The sequence below is a fragment of the Mustela erminea genome, chromosome 3 (genome assembly GCF_009829155.1).
Source record: "Mustela erminea isolate mMusErm1 chromosome 3, mMusErm1.Pri, whole genome shotgun sequence".
Classification (NCBI taxonomy): Eukaryota; Metazoa; Chordata; class Mammalia; order Carnivora; family Mustelidae; genus Mustela; species Mustela erminea.
The window spans coordinates 83,087,773-83,104,735 of record NC_045616.1 but is presented as its reverse complement, the minus strand read 5'-3'; the positions used below and the strand labels follow the sequence as shown (position 1 = coordinate 83,104,735).

Below are 16,963 nucleotides of genomic sequence, written 5' to 3'. Positions count from 1 at the left end.
CAATAGAAAAAAATCTAGAGCAAATACCTTGGTAAACAGCTGAAAAAGAACACTGTTCACAGCACAGTAATCTCCTGGGATGACAGATGGGCACTTAGTTTCCTGGGACACTCAGAGATTATCTGAAAAAATATGGTGGGGACACACTCATCATTCTACTGCAAATAGACTGAATTCTCTGTTCATCTATCTGATTCCAATTTCCATCCTAAATATGAACTAATTAGTCTAGATGTTGAAAAAAAAACATTTCCCCTGCGGCCTGGATTGTTTTTAAAAAGGTATGGACTTTTAAATTTGATACCTGGTGATTTTTACAAGGGGAGAGAAGAATTTTAGAGGGAAGCTGTGATGAATGACTGTAGGAATCCGCATCTGATGTTGCTTGTAATACTTTCACTGGATGTGTATGTATCTGTGTATCACACACAGAAACTGAAATGTTGAGTATTGTTTTCAGAGGATAACTTCTACATGCAGCTGACAGAAAATTGTAAATGCTTACACTATCTGTGTTTATGTGAGAAAAGTACGTTTAAAAAGAGAGATTTAAAGTCAGGTAGACCATTGAACACTTTAAGTTAGCCATAGAATCTCAGTGGTCAAAATGATAGTTCACTTGTCTCTCATGCAATGCAAACTGAGGGGTCAGGACGATTCTCTAGAATACGTGCTCTCGTGAGATGACTTGGAGACTAAGACCTCTTGAGGTAGGACCATCTGAAAATATATTCCTTTAAGCATGGAAAACAGAAGAGAGTATCTTTTCTATAGAAAATGAAATATTTGACTCAAAGAGCACATATCAGTTGTGCTTACAAAGCGTTAGCACGACTTGCTCATAACTGGTCATGTGGTTCTTTTCTGCTATGGGTATCAATAAATGTTTGGCTAGAAAGAGAATTTTGTATATGTGGGCCTTGGAAGTGCAAACCATGCATGATCTTTTTCCCTCTACTAGAATGTAAGTTCCATGAGGCCAGTACACAGCTATTGAGTACACAGCAGGTGTATCCTCCGAGCCTTGAATATTTTCTGGCATATAACAGATGCTCAGTGTATTAAATTAATGCAGAAAAAAAATCATCTGGAAGTTACTTCCTCTAGAGGGGCTTTTGGTGTGACAGGCAATTGGACTTCCTTGGAATGTGCTTTCGTAAGTAAACTGGACAATCACAATGCTCAACAGTAAGGTAGTGGGTTTGGGAGATCACAGGCTCTGATTAATCATATGACAACGTATAACCTGGGTTGCTTTTAGTACAAGTGACGGATGAACTGAATAAGAGAGACTTACATATGACTTAGTATTCCATTATATAATAAGAAAATTGGATGAACAATGATCCTGGATTGCTCTGCTGGCTTGCTAATCATCAGAGACCCAGGTGTCCCCATCTTTCTATTCCATTATCCTCAGTGTGCTGGTGAGGATCACATAACAGTGGTCATCACATCCTTACCTAACAATCTGAAAATTATGACATTGTCCATAAAGTTGTCCTCACATATCTCGCTTTATCAGAATAGAAATAACTTTTTTTTAATTTTTTTATTTTTTATAAACATATAATATATTTTTATCCCCAGGGGTACAGGTCTGTGAATCGCCAGGTTTACATACTTCACAGCACTCACCAAAGCACATACCCTCCCCAATGTCCATAACCCCACCCCCCTTCTCCTAACCCCCCTCCCCCCAGCAGCCCTCAGTTTGTTTTGTGAGATTAAGAGTCACTTATGGTTTGTCTCCCTCCCAATCCCATCTTGTTTTATTTATTCTTCTCCTACCCCCTTAAGCCCCGATGTTGCATCACCACTTCCTCATATCAGGGAGATCATATGATAGTTGTCTTTCTGACTTATTTCGCTAAGCATGATACGCTCTAGTTCCATCCATGTTGTCGCAAATGGCAAGATTTCATTTCTTTTGATGGCTGCATAGTATTCCATTGTGTATATATACCACATCTTCTTGATCCATTCATCTGTGGATGGATATCTAGGTTCTTTCCATAGTTTGGCTATTGCGGACATTGCTGCTATAAACATAGAATAGAAATAACTTTGAAGAACTCCCCCTGAAACACTCTGTTCTCTTTCTCAAGGGCATTACCTACATCATATGCCATCATCACCTAGCTGTGAGGGAGGGATGTGGGCTGGAGGTAAAAATTTAGAATCCTCATAGCGATGACATTTATAGTCATGAGACTGGAGGAGATCACCAATGAACTGGTGAACTGATGTCAATATAAAGTGGAAATCATCAGAATTTTTCATTATTAAGAATTGGGTGAAATGAGGTGCCAGTTAGTAGCTTGGTGACTTCAGGCTAGTTGCCTAAGCTTTCCTAGCTTCCACTCTTCCAGCTCCAAAATAGGGATAATAGTTAGATGGCCAGAAAATTAACCCCCAACTCCTAAAGTTACGTAGGCTTGTATTTGCAGTGTAACATCAGGTTATAAGGATTAAATGAAAAAACGCATGTGGTACACATGTAAGTACACATGTGGTACACATTGTAACTGCTTGTTCATTCCTTTTACACCAAGTGTTTTATCTGTATAAATGAGAGTTGCCAAGGATAAGTATTTTCTCTTGCTCAATACCTTCGGTGAGTTCCTGCTGCACCTGGAGTGAAGTCTACCTTCCTGTCACCACCGTGGAACTCAATGGTGTCCCATTGTCTGTATGTTCTCCCTTCATTTCACTCTTCCCTTAGTCTTCTACTGATCAAGATGGCTTCACTTTCCTCTCAGCTTGACTAAACTTTAAATAGTCTTCTTCCTCACTCTAAGGCCTGACCTCCCTTTTCCTTAGAACATCTCCTTTAGGAACTTGTGAATTCTTCTCTGATCCTTTGAGTTGTAAGTCTTTTAAAATGTTATGTGAGTTTTAAAACTGAACGGCCTTTCTCAGGGACTTGGAGCCATCCCTTTGAAATAGAATCCAGGAAGCTATCATTGCTATCTCCCAGTTTCTGTGGGAGGGTAGTAGCACTTTGTCCACGTGGTAAAACTACCTCCTCTCCTGAAAATAAGAGAAAGTTTATTGTGGGTAAGGCCAATTACCAAACACAGATGATGTACAACTCCCCCACACGATCTTTTAAAAATTCTTCTGCCCTTTGTGTGGAGTTAAGTTTAGAACACCTTGTGGTCTCTCTCTTATCTTCTCTCACCTTGTGCAATGGCCTTGAATCATGTCTCTCTTACCTATTTAACTCTGGTGCAATTTTAGCTTTGACATGATTCTCCTGCCATTCTGGCCTTTCTGATCCTGGAACACACAGAGCTTACTCCCAATGCGAGGTGTTCATACATTCTGTCCCCTTTACCAGGAATTAGCTTCCCTAACTGCTGTCCATGGGCATCTCCTACTCACTAACATAACAGCTCAGGGATCTCCCCCTTAGAGACCTTACACACTTTACCTTGCTTCCACTCTGTGCAAGTCACTCAGTCGTATAAGCCTGTTTTATTATCTCCCTATTTCTCTTTATGTGAAAGGTTCTTAATTACGTGGTAATTAATGGCATAGTTTTTTTTCTCATCACCAGAATATGAGCTTCATGCCACAGAGATCTTGTCTGTCTTGTCTACGTGACTCCATGCCCAGGGCCTAGTAGACTGTTTGATAAATTTTCACTGAAGTCTAATACTTGTAGACTCTGCCGCCCCTTAGATTTTTATTTAAAAATAATTTATTTCAATTTTCATGCTTTCTTTTACTTTCTACTCCGCCCTAAACAATAGTTTGACAATACTTTTGTCCCAGGCCCATCTCTTGCCTTCTATATCAGTGGAAGTGAGGGAATTACATTAAAGGCTAAACTTAGCAAACTGACCTGGGTTTTGATTAGGCCATTAGTGACCTTGCTGTTTCTCCTAGTGCAGGCACATGAATTGTAGTAGCAAGTGGCTGATGTCTGAGCAAGTGACACCAAGCTGAAGTTTTCTTGCTGGGGTACTTGGCCCCAGCTATTAAGAAAGCAGTCTATAGGGTGCCTGGGTGGCTCAGTGGGTTAAGCCTCTGCCTTCAGCTCAGGTCATGATCTCGGGGTCCTGGGATCGAGCCCTGCATCGGGCTCTCTGCTCATCGGAGAGCCTGCTTCCCCCTCTCTCTCTGCCTGCCTCTCTGACTACTTGTGATTTCTCTCTCTGTGTGTCAGATAAATAAAATCTTTAAAAATTAAAAAAAAATTTAAAATAAAAAGCAGTCTATACAGTCATCTGAGCATCTCTTTCTTAGTGCGAGGGACTCCTGGCTGACTGGGATCTGGTTCTGAGTGCTGGTTATTTGTAGTCGTATGAAGTGGACAAAGCAAGCAATTCCATGTCCCCCAAAAACTTTGTTTGGAACAGCTAAATAATTAACCAAGGTACAAACTGCCTTACATTTTTTTTCTCATTACTTTTTAAAAAAATATATTTGCATATAAGGAGCTTAAGAAAATGTCCCAAATATGGCAGACTGTTTGGGGCATATCTTGTTTGGCTTCATAGTTATCAGAAAAAATGAATTGTTCCATGGTATCATTCACCATTGCTATATTCAGAGGCTGAAATCCAAAAGTAACTTTCATTGATTTGTTGAGTCACTGAGTTACATCTCTTACTCGTTTCCATCTCCAGTGTCCTATTCACTGTCTCTTCCCATTGAGGCCAAGAAGAGGGTCAGGAACTTATCTAGGAAGTGTGATTAATAGTGACATAGTTCAGAACAAAATCCTACTTCATTATCAGTAGCAGCTGTTGCTCTTAAGGTCTTGAGTTCCTGAATAATTGTTTCAGCTCATTCCATTTGTCCTTTGAAGGCACAGGGAAGCAATTTGATAAGAAAAATCTTCCCCGGGGGACACATGTATATTAGTTAAGAGAACATCAATAGAATGTCTTCACCTTTCACATCATTGGCATCTGATAATCTCAGTAACGTTAATAAAAATCCCCTGGAGCAGGAGGCTGCAGAAGATAAAGTGATGTTTCATGCAGGGGAAAAAAAAAAAAAAAAAAAGCAGAGAATAGAGAGCAGAAGCTTCAGCAGAAAGAGGAAGCTGGAGTGTCTGAAAAGTTGGGGAATAGAAACAAGAAATCCAACATGACAGAGGCAGCTGCATCTTTCCTCGGTTGGAAATACAAGGGGACAAGAAATGTTAAGTGGTGAGTCCAAGGCAAGTGGTGCCAGGGAAAGTGGCTATCTTCTTATTTTTAGTTATAAAGAGTAGGGAAGGTGTGGGAAATGATTACAAAGTCTGAAGGGTGATGGAGATTCATTAGAGGAGAAATGAGGACTATAGGAATCCAAAACAGAACACGTTTTATTTGTGACAAAGTGCAGAGGAGAAAAATCCAACCTGTCAAAGAGTATCCAGTATTGTTGCCCAAACCCTCCTTTTGTTACTGATGGAGCCATCAGTCAGGACAAGCCCTCTAGCTGCACCAGGAGGGGAGGGTGATGGAAATTAAAATGACACCACTTGGTAGATTTATACTGTTGAACGTACAAGCCAAGAGTTTCTGTAAACTTCACTCATAGCCTGATGTCCTCCATCCTGTGCAAAGAAATGAAGCAAAGATACAAGTTATCCCTGATTAATCAGACAGGTTTTCACAAAAGTCTCACAAGCGACAAGATGACAATAGAATCCCAAGAGCTTTCCCACCCATCCTCTCTTCTACACACAACCTAATGATTTTGTTCTAAACTATGTCACATTACCCTGCCTTTTTATTTTTATCCCCTTCAGACCATCTGCCACATCAGGCACCCTGTACATACGTTGGTTGTCTGCCTCTCCTCACTAGAATATACACTCCTCAGTGTCGGGGACTTTGGTCCCTGCTGGTCCCAAGACTTGGGACTGTGCCAGGCAAAGAGTTGGGATTACTGAATTGCTGTTTAATAAACCAGCGTGTGACTAATCCTCTTTGTTTTTCCAGGACCTTTATATATATTTTTAATTGGCATCATTCCCTGGGAAAATAGCCAGTTGTTATACGTATGATTATTTCACTCCTTTTCAATGCTGAGTAGTATTCTGAGATATGGGTGTTCCACAGTTGATTTAATTGTTCACTTTTTTTTTAAAAAAAGATTTTATTTTAAGTAATTTCTACACCCAGCATGGGGCTCCAACTCAGAGCCCCAAGATTAAGAGTTGCACACTCTGCCAACTAAGCCAGCCAGGCGTCCCTAATTATTTACTGTTAAAGGTAAGTGGGCTGGCTCCAGCTTGGGGCTGTTGGGAATAAACCTGATTTTGTGTTTAGTTTTTGTGGAAATATAAGTGTTAATTTCCCTGGGATGAATGCTTGTAGTTACAGTTGCTGGAACCTATGGTAGTTGCCTGCTTCATATTATAAGAAACTAACAAACTGTTTCCCGGAGTGATTGTAACATCTTACCTTCCTACCAGTAATACAGGAGTGATTCAGCTTCATTACATCCTTGACAGCTTTTACTGTTGTTGCTTTTTTTTTTTTTTTTTTTTTTTTACTTCGGGTATTCTGATAGGAGTGCAGTGATACCTCCTTGCGGTTTGAATTTTTATTTCCCTGGTGGCTAATAATGTTGAGCATTTTTCAGGTTCTTATTTACATCTGTATATCTTTTTCAGTGAAATACCTCTTCGTTTATTTTTCCCATTTGTTAAATTGTAATGTTTTTATTGCTGTTGTTTTTGTCGTTGGGTATGTTTTTGGTTTGTGGGTTTTTTTGTGTTGTTGTTGGTTTTTTTTTTGGGGGGGGGGTTGTTGGTTGGTCTACTGGTGAGGTTTCCTGAATTAGGAGGCTTGATGGACTTGGATCCTCCTTTCAGTTCTGTCCACCACCTCCTTGTCTCTGGTGGGGATGAAAACCTTGGCCGCCAAACAAAGCAACTTCCTCAGCCAGGCTGCTTGCTGAGACTGCTCCTTGTTTGCCATCCTACCTGCCCCATCCGCTGTCTCTGGGAGGAGAAGGGGAGTTTGGGGGCCTGAAGGGATAACGTGTGTCTGCAGCCTGTGCTGCTTCATCTCTCTTGCTTGTAGTATTTGCCACCTGGGTACCAGTTGGCAAAAAGAGGGAATCTCAGATCAGGATGAGAAAGAGGGTGCTTTCCCCAGATGCTGATTTTTTAGTGAGACTCCTAAGGGATCCCCCTTATCATTTGTGTCACGTTTGCCAGGTGTCATCAAGGGACTTCCATTCTATCTGAGGGAAGAATGAGGCCCCATGGAGTGCCTTCTACTGAGTCAGGGTTTGGGGAATCCCAGATCTGTGTGGTCTGCTGTTGGATGGGGCACCAAGATACCCTACCACAGTGCTCCTCCTCTACTCGCACTGTCCCAGACCAGCTCACCTTCTCAGGTCTACTCAGACTGCTACTTCTCTTTTCTCTTATACCATTTGTAGGGTGTATAATTGTCACTAGTGAGAGGAGCAGGGTACAAATGGGTCTATACTATAAGGTCTGGACTGGAAGTTCCAATTTACTTAAAAGAAAAAAGAGAGAACTCTTTATTTTGAAGTAACTAAAGATTCACAGGAAATTACAAAGAAATGTACAAGGAGGTTCTGTGACCCTTAACACAGCCTCCTCCAGTGGTAATATGGTGTATAACTCTACTACAATATCATAGCAGGAATTTGACTTTGGTACAACCTAGCCCTTACTCAGATTTTACCTTTTTTTTTTTTTAAGATTTTATTTATTTATTTGACAGGCAGAGATCACAAGTAGGCAGAGAGGCAGCCAGAGAGAGAGGGGGAAGCAGGCTCCCTGCTGAGCAGAGAGCCTGATGTGGGGCTCGATCCCCGGACCCTGAGATCATGACCCTAGCTGAAGGCAGAGGCTTAACCCACTGAGCTACCCAGGCTCCCCCAGATTTTGCCTTTTATATATGCAGTCCTTTGTTAAGTGTGGTGTGTGTGCATGTGTGTGCACATGGGCACGTGCCCATGCGTGGCTCTATGTAGTCATATCTCCCATGCGGCTTCATGTAATCAACACTGTAGCCAAGAATTCTTAACTTTACCATTATCAGAAGAGTCTGTATCTTTTTGGACATATCTACTCCTTCTTCCTTATTCCTAACTCTTGGCAGTCACTGATATTTTCTCCATTGCTACAATTGTGTTTTTTTTACAAATGTTTCATCGATGGAATCATGAAGCATTTATCCTTTTGAGCTGGGCAGGTTTTTTCTGTAACTCAGCAAAAGTTCCTTGACGTTCATCTGAGTTACAGTGTGCAGCAAGAGTGTGTCCTTTTTTATTGCTTTGCAGTATTGCAAGGTATGAATATATGGTTTGTTTAACTATTCACCCATTGAAGGACACTGGGTGCTTTCCAGATTTTGACTGTTATAAATAAGGTTGATAGACATATTTGTGTACAAATTGCTTTGTGAAAATAAGTTTAATTTCTTTGGAATATACATCCAAGATTGCAATTGCTAGCTTGTATGGTAAGCTCACTTTTAGTTTTAAAGGGAACTTTGTAATTACTTTCCAGAGTGACTTTACCATTTCACATTTGCAGTATATGAGTGATTCAGCTTCTCTGCATCTTAATAATATTTGATACAATCACTGTGTTCAATTTTAGTTTTTCTGGTAGATATGTGTTCATATATACTGTGGTTTTACTTACATTTCTTTAATGATTAAAGATGTTGAACATACATTCATGTGTTTATTTGTCATTGACATATCTTCTTCAGTGCAATGTCTTTTCCTAGGTTTTGCCCATTTTCGGACACGCCCCCCCCCAGTGTTGAGATTTGATAGTTCTTTATATATTCTACAGGAAAGAGCTTTGTCGGTTATTTGAGTTACACATATTTTCTCCTAGGCTGTAATATGTCTTTGTATTTTCTAAATTAGGTCTTTAACAGAGCAAAAGGGTTTGATGAGGTTGAATGTTTAAATTTTATTCTTTGATGGATTACACATTTAGGATCAAGTGTAAACTCTTGACCTATTCATAGATACACAAGATTCTTTCCTATGCGCGTGCGCGTGCACGCGCGTGTGTGTGTGTGTGTGTGTGTAAGCTTTATAGTTTCATGTTTTACATTGAAGTTTATGATCTGTTTTGTTTTAAATTTTGTATAAGTTGTGCTGTTTAGGTCAACTCTTTTTTCTTTGCCTACGGAAATCCAATTCATCTAGCGCCACTCAGTAGGCTATCCATCCATCAGTGAATTGCTTTTGCTAATTTGTTGATTTGCTTCTGGTGCCATTCTTCACCTGCCACTGCAGTCCTCTCAGGCATTACCTAACGAACTTGGCTCACCGACAATGATGTCTGTGAATACAGCCTCTCTCATTTGAACTGAGGCTAGCGTGGGGCAACCCAGAGGGGAGAGTCCTTTTTCCTTCAATAAGAGTTGTCAAAAAGTCTTCTGTTGCCTCAGGCAGAACTTGACTGAGACCATTTATAGTGTTCAGCTCAGTGAATAGTTCTTTCCCTTGATTTCTGTTTTTTTTATTTATACATTTCTGGGTATTCAAAGGGATTTAACCTTGGTCACTCATTGAATTTTCTGTCTCAGTGTAAGAGACACTATTGTCAGACTGATAATACTATAATACTAGACTATTCACAGTATTTGTTGTTGTTGTTGTTTTGTAACTATCTTTATTCATCATTTTATTTCATGTGTTTATGGATGTTGTGGCAAGTGGCTTCAGTTTTGTTTGCTTCTTCATGCTCTCTCTTTGGCTCTGATCATTGACGTGTGTGTGGTTGGGAAATAAGAAAGGGTTTTGTTAGTCTTTCTTTCTGGCATTTTTAGTAACACGAGGCAATATTGTAAGATTATGAAGTGGCTAACTAGTACGACCCTGACATTGTAATCTGAAACCTTTTCTGTGTCTAAAAGAGATGAGTTGATAATCCTGGAAGCAGTGGGAACTTGGAGAGTGTTTTGGAGCAGCACGTCTTTTGACCACCTCTAGAGGAAAAAGAGTACTTGGGTGAGTCAGTATGAGGATAGGAACAAACATACAGACACGTGTTAGAATTTTAATTTTAGAGGTTTTAAGAGATAGCATTTTAAAAAAACCTGTTAAATTCAAGGATTTTTCCAATGAGGTTGTGTTTATTCCATAAGCAGAGGATTTGGCTCCTATCTGGGAACTAATGTGCCCTTACATGTTTCTGAGTTGGAGGAAGTAGGAGATTGTAATTTTCCGTTTGCCTATTCTTTGACATGGCTCTGTCCCAGGGTCTGAAGGGGGGTTATGGTGAGGGGTGTCCTGAGTGGACAGACTGAACTGGAATCCACAGAGTTGCCCTGCCCCCAACACAGCCTGCTCATGTCAAGGACTTAAGGTCAACCAGATTATCTTCCCAGTTACACTCTTTCTGAATCAGTAACTCAGTGAGTCTTTCATATACCAGCTTCACACTACTGTCTTGGTGCTCATTTTATAGGTAATTACTCCCCCTATGTATAGACTATACATTATATGCAATTATATTATAGAGTAATAATGAACATTTTAATAAACCATAAACAAATTGTGTAATTTTTAGTCTACTTCTGGACTTTAGGTTCCTTCAGAGGGACATCTGTGTCACATACTAATTTTCTATCTATGCTGCTTGGCATAGGGCTTGACTCAATAGATGATTTGGAATGAATGTGTCCAATGCATACTATTTTCTTTTTTTTTAAGATTTTATTTATTTATTTGACAGAGAGAGATCACAAGTAGGCAGAGAGGCAGGCAGAGAGAGAGGGAGGAAGCAGGCTCCCCGCTGAGCGGAGAGCCCGAATGCGTACTATTTTCTAACAATTCTAGTTCATGGGGGAATGTTGGCTTCTTGCAGTTCTTACAAGAATTATTGACCATACCACAAACTCTCATTTCTTCTTTGGCACTCTGCTGTATTACCCTGCAGTGGTTGCCAGGATAGTCACGTGCAGAGGCAGCTAGATTCCACCCACAAATTGGTTTGGATGTTGAGTTTGGTCTATGGGCGTGTTATTTGCAGTGTTCGTTTCTGACTTGGTACTGGCACACGCTCTTTTTTTCTTGCTCTGTTAAGCCATTTCAAACCTGCTTCGAAAGGGCTTTCCTGCTCTCCCAAGGGACTTTAATTATGTCAGTAACAAATATTTTCTTATGTGTGTGTGTGTGTGTGTGTGTGATGTGGCATCATGTCTTGCCATCAGAACCATGTCTGTGGGTAAGGAGGTCTATGTCTTGCAGGTAGCTCTAGCAGGTACTTATTTTTGTGTTTGAGTATTTTATCAATATTATCCTAGTCCATACTGTCTCTGCAAATAATAGCTACCTTTCGCTGAGTATCTATCCTGTGTTTGTTTTACATGACAAACACAAAAGTTTTAAAGTATGAATGTGTTGTTTTTCTCTCGCCTCTCCCCATCTCACTGAATCCCTTGTACCTTGAGATGTTTTCTACCGTCACAGTGAGCAGTGAAATGAGCTTGAGTACCCCACCAGGAAGGCAGGAGCTAATGCTGCAAATGTACAGCTGTCAATCAAACACATGAGCAAAACTCACTGGGTTAAGCAAGTGACAAAGCTTAAATTCAAGGAGAGGATGATGAAGAGGAAGAAAAATCATATGGGAGGAGAAGGTGACATTTCGAGGTTCCATGTCCCTGGAGCAAGGACTGCCCTGGAGAGGGAGCTGGGAAGAAGGTGTGTTTGCTCCAGATTGTTCTTCTTGAGGCTTTCCATTGAGTTCTAGTTGTAACCACTGACCAGCTAATTACCCAGCAGACTATCCATGTTTCTCTTGATGATTGTTTTTTGCCCCTAAATTGTTTGCGGTCCCTTATCTGGCATATCCCCTTTGGACAGCCTCCTTTCCGATAGGCCAGAAGATTCATAAATGTTTCTTTACCCCAGCTGGGATCAAAGATTTTTCAGGAGTAACCTAGGTAAGAGAGGGGAGATGTGAAGTTTTAGCCTTTCCAGAGTAGTAATGAACCAATATATAAAAAGGCTCTTAAAATAAATAATTTCTCATGGTCACAAAAATTCCACAAAGTAGATAGTATTGGCCACAGTTTCCAGATGAAGAAGTAATTACAATACAGTACATCTGACTGTTAAGTTCTAATTACTTCTTTGACATTGCATAATTTTTATGTAGCCTTCTGTTTTCTCCTGTTTTTTTTTCCCTCTTTCTACTCTAATCTTACCTTTCCATCCTTTCTTTCTTCTCATCTTCCCTTCTTGCTATCCACTTACCTGTGACCCTTTTTCTTCCTGCCTTTTTTTCAATTTTGTCATGTACTAGCAATTGGTCATGTTGTATGTCCTTAATGCTAGAGACATCAAGACAAAAGAAGAGACAGGCATGTTCCTCAAGGGTGTTCAGTGTAGTACACCGCAGAGAAAATAAAATTTCCCTTCTTATGGTGTGGAGGAATTTCAGAGTCTCAGTAACAAACCCATTATCCTCTTCAGCATTTTCCAGAAGCAGGGGTGTAATACAATTTTTTAATACCCTCAGTAGGCCATCAGCTTTTCCTCAGAGCTATCTGATGCTCTTGATCTGAATTCACTTTTATATATGCTGATCACAAGGAGGGGTGACATAGCCATTGGTTCCTCTCAAGTCCATTTCCTATAGAAACATTTCTTTGGGTATAGGATTAGTTGGGAGGATCTATTTAAAAATTTTTGATAATATGTTTTACCTGTGGTAGACAGGAAAAAAAAATTAATAAAGTAACTAGACCCTAGGGTCTTCCATCATAAAACTTCAATTAGGAACCCTTCTAAATTAGGTCTTGAGCCAGTTCTTTGACCTTTGTCATAAATGTCACTTCCATTTACTTTCTACCATTTTCACAAAGGCTGTTGCTGGGTTAGATGATCTACTCAGAAACCAGCACAGTAACCCCAAGCACAGACTTTTTAGTTCTGAGAAATATGTTTCATTCCATTTTTCTATAGGATTCAAACTCTGTAAGAAGCCATTCCTTCATTAAGAACAGAAGTCATATTGGCCCCAGGTGCTATTAACAGGATGTGGAAGCTATAATCTATTCACAAATTGTCTAAACCCAAGCATTAATGCCTTTTGCTAACAACTAAATAAAGTAGTGTCTTTAACATATTAAAGCATTTTTTGCACATGCACAATTAACTGATGAAGCTACCAAATGTGCAATTATCCAATTATGAGGAAGGGGGGGAAATTAAGATTAGATATGGCTTTTTTTTCTAGAAAGAGTAATTAAATTGTTACATCAAGGAGACATGGATGATATTTAAATCAAAGAAGCAGAAGAGATGGGAAATGTTTTACCACAAATAAAGGAACAGGAATGGGAGAGATAGGGGCGGATAATCCTGGAACTGTAGGAGACAGGACAGAAAAGAGGAAGGGAAAAGAGATAGATAGGAAAGAGGATGGAAAAACCTACTTAACTACAATATAAAGGGATATAATTGGAACACTCAATAAAATATATTTCATTTCCCTAAGGGTTTTTTTTTTTCCTGGACAGTTCAATATATTAGACAAATAAACCACTTCCTGGATGAAATCCTGGAGAGGATTCTATGGAGCACAGTTGTTTTACAATAAATAATCAAAGATAGTAATTGATCCTGCATGCCTGTTCTTTGTTTCCTTTTGAGTTATAAGCAAAATTAAAAAAAAAAAAAAAGCGTGTGGAAGAGCTGTATTTTTCCAGAGGAAGTACTTCATGATGACTTGAGGCTGATTTTATGGGGTGAGGATTATCTTTGGAAAACTCTCAGCCTGTCTTTTTTCTCTTTGTGCATTCATTCAAGCAATTCATTCATGTATTAAAAACCTACTGTATATCAAGTGTCAGGCTGGGCACTAGTAATACATACAGTGTCAAAGAAGATAGCATTTTCTTACCTTAATGTGGTCCCACTTTTATCCTTTCATGAATGACTTCTCCCTCCCTTCCCAATTGCTAAAGTAGCTCAGGTCGTAGGTTCTAAAAACTATTTGGCTTCTACAGAAAAAAAAAAAAAAGAAATGAAACATTAAATATTATGTTTAACTTTAGGATTTGGGTCAAACTTCTTTGAACAGTCACCTGTGATTTTAAAAGCCTGTGCTTTTTAGCAACTGTGAAGAATTCCCTGATACTTGAAAGTTACACTCATTGGTAACCTTGGAAGGTTTAGTTTTGGGATTGAGTGTTTTGTTTATTTTGTATTTTCCTTCTAGTGAAGAAGCCATCCTCTTTTTTTTTTTTTTTTAAAGTCTTGGTATACCACAGTTACCCTGGATTACCTATCAGGGCACGTGTTCCAGAGACCTTCCATATGATTAAAGGCTTCATTTCCAGAAAAACCAAGCCATCGCCAGAAAGTAGGTCAACTATTCTAAGCCCCTTTGACTCATGTGGGAAGATGAAGGTTCAGAAAGGAAAAGTCTCCAGTGATAACCACATATTGGTTGAAAAAGTCATTAATCCACTTTGGAGATGTGGAGACTAAGACAAGTATAAAACTGAATCTAATTGCTACTTGGTAGTTAAAAAAAAAAAAAAAAAAAAAAGTACTAGTGAAGATCCCAGGGTAAAAAGGAGAGAACATTGACAGGCTTTAGGTTACTAATGAAATTCTACTCCAAATTTAGGTGGATAATCTTATGTAATAATCGTAGATCTGAAATATCTGAGTTCCTAGTTCTTTCACTGGATGAAATAAAAAAATTCTGCAGACTTAAGTATCAATCTATATAAAGTCATTGCTCTCTGCCTTAGGTTTCATATTTAACATTAAGAACAAAATCAGATCATAGGAATAATTATCCATTTACAGAAGGTCCTCCTGTGGTAGCTGCTGAGTTTAGTGTTGCAAGGGGAATATTGGTTTATTGACCCCACTCAAAAATTAGTCCATATTTTTTTTTAATGCATCTTGGAAATAGACTTTTAAAGTCTCCTTTTTTACCCTCCACAAAACAAGCTTCTATTAACTGGCTGATTTGATTACCTTTCTACACTGACCCAAGTTAAGGCTTTTAGGTGATCAATTAAAAAAAAAAACACATCAATTTTGCATGATTATTACTGTTGCTGTAATGTTTTGGTGTCATAACTTGACATGCTTGTGAAATTAAATATTATTACCCTAGGTTTAGCTATGGCCAAACATACGAGTTAAATGCAGATAAGTTAGTAATACCTATTAAGCATTCTTCATGTCTTTGGTGAATTTTATTTCCTCTATCTTAATCTCTACAGTAACGCCATGTAAAAAGTATGTCAGCATGTGTTAGAGTGGGGAACAGTTGCAGAGACTTCTACTAAGTCCTTAATATGGTAGTTCTTTTCAGTGGGTCAATGAACAAAATTGGAAGTTCTACATTTTTTTTTCCACTGTAAGTTCTAGGATGAGAAGAAAAAACAGAATTCAGTTTCCCACTGGATCCACTGTGAGAAGTTGTGGGTCAAGAATTAATCACCTGCTTTCCCTTAAGAATGGTAGATTATAGTTGCGTTTTGGGGTCTTAGGAATTAATTTGGTACAGAGTCAATGTCAAATAACTCTCAGAGAGTCTGATGAATGTCCCCAGAAGTCTTTTAAAGAAGATTTGGATGAATATTCATAGCACACATCGATGGCCACTTGTTTGAGATTGTCCTCAGAGGGAGGTATCTTCTGCCATGATCAAGAAAGTCAAGATTTTTTGAACTAGCTTAGGTCTGAATACTGTATTAAAGGTCATAATTAGCCCTGAAGATGTGAATTAGATGTCTTACCACGTCACCAATACCTAGAACTTTCTTATATATGTGAAATAGAACTTAGAAAGCTTGCCTATCTATTTAATGCCTAATGATCTGAGACCCCATTAACCATTGCCATTTTATCCCTATATATCAAAACCCTCAAGTGGTGTGTTTCCTCTATATTTTAGGATAGTGATTATTTCCTGTAATCTCTCTCTCCTTCTCTAGAAGGAGGAGACAGTTGATCTATTGTTGCCACTGAAGTCAGGAAAGCAACTCATTTGCAACACTTCCCGTCATTTGGGGCCTAGGAACACGGCTGATACATTGTTTTCAAAGGAGACCAATGCCCCCTCATGGAATCATTTTTAATATTTTGGTGAAGGGAGTGTCCCCTGGGGTTGTGGTGGTTCAGGATGGCTGAGGAGGTTAAATACAAGATTTATGCTGCCCTTCCCATGTCCCAGAGAATTCAGACTCCTTCACCTATGCATATGCCCGGGAAGTTCTGACCTCTCAACTTCATTAGTTTTAGGCACTTCCTGAATCCCAGTTGAATTAGCCACCCAAGCACAGGCCTAATTTAATTTCTGGTGAGATGTGTGTACTCTTACCAATAAATTTTCCCTAAATGAAGTTTCATATTTTAGCATATTTGGTCTAACACTACTGGTGTGCGTACCCATACATGCTACCGCAACTTACTCTTCTTTATATAAATTGGCAATGTCCTGTGTTGTGTATTTTGTTTTGTTTTGACATATATGCTGTTTGTTCCCAGACTGGGCCTTGAATTCCTGTCTTGGCTATTCTAGGAGCTAAAATTTTTATTTTAAAAATATTTTAAAATATTTTAAAAATTTCTACCTGTCCAAAAAAAAAAAAAAAAAATCTATCTCAGGATTCCCATTTCTGCAGGGTTCTTACCCTCATTTTTGTTCTGCCTCAATGTGGCCACTTCATGTAGCATGGTCTCACAGTTTCTCCATTAGAGCCATTGCATACCAGATCTGGTGTAGGTAAGCGTTTAATTGGTGTCCCGACTCAACTTGATTACAAGTTGATTACTTGTAATCAATCCCAGACACAGCAGCCCTATGACCCCTGGAGAAAAGCGCTACAGTGAAGGTATCATCATGGCTTTCTGATTTTCCACTTGAGTTATAGCTGGGCAGTTAAAGAGCCCAGTTGTTCCTTTCTCAGGGCATGTCAGCTCTCCGGGGCTCTCGGAAGCAACTGACCAACCCCCAAAACATTCTAAA

General features: G+C 39.2%; 1 long non-coding RNA gene across 1 annotated transcript; it reads right to left on the bottom strand.

Annotated features, from left to right (window-relative positions):
• Nucleotides 1-5,360: 5,360 nt before the first annotated feature.
• Nucleotides 5,361-16,915, bottom strand: LOC116585614. Its single transcript, XR_004283724.1, has 4 exons — nt 16,629-16,915; nt 13,871-13,970; nt 12,220-12,296; nt 5,361-5,557 (listed from the first exon to the last, which is right to left on the bottom strand). It is a non-coding gene; the product is annotated as an uncharacterized LOC116585614 (long non-coding RNA).
• Between the last annotated feature and the right edge of the window lie 48 nt (nt 16,916-16,963).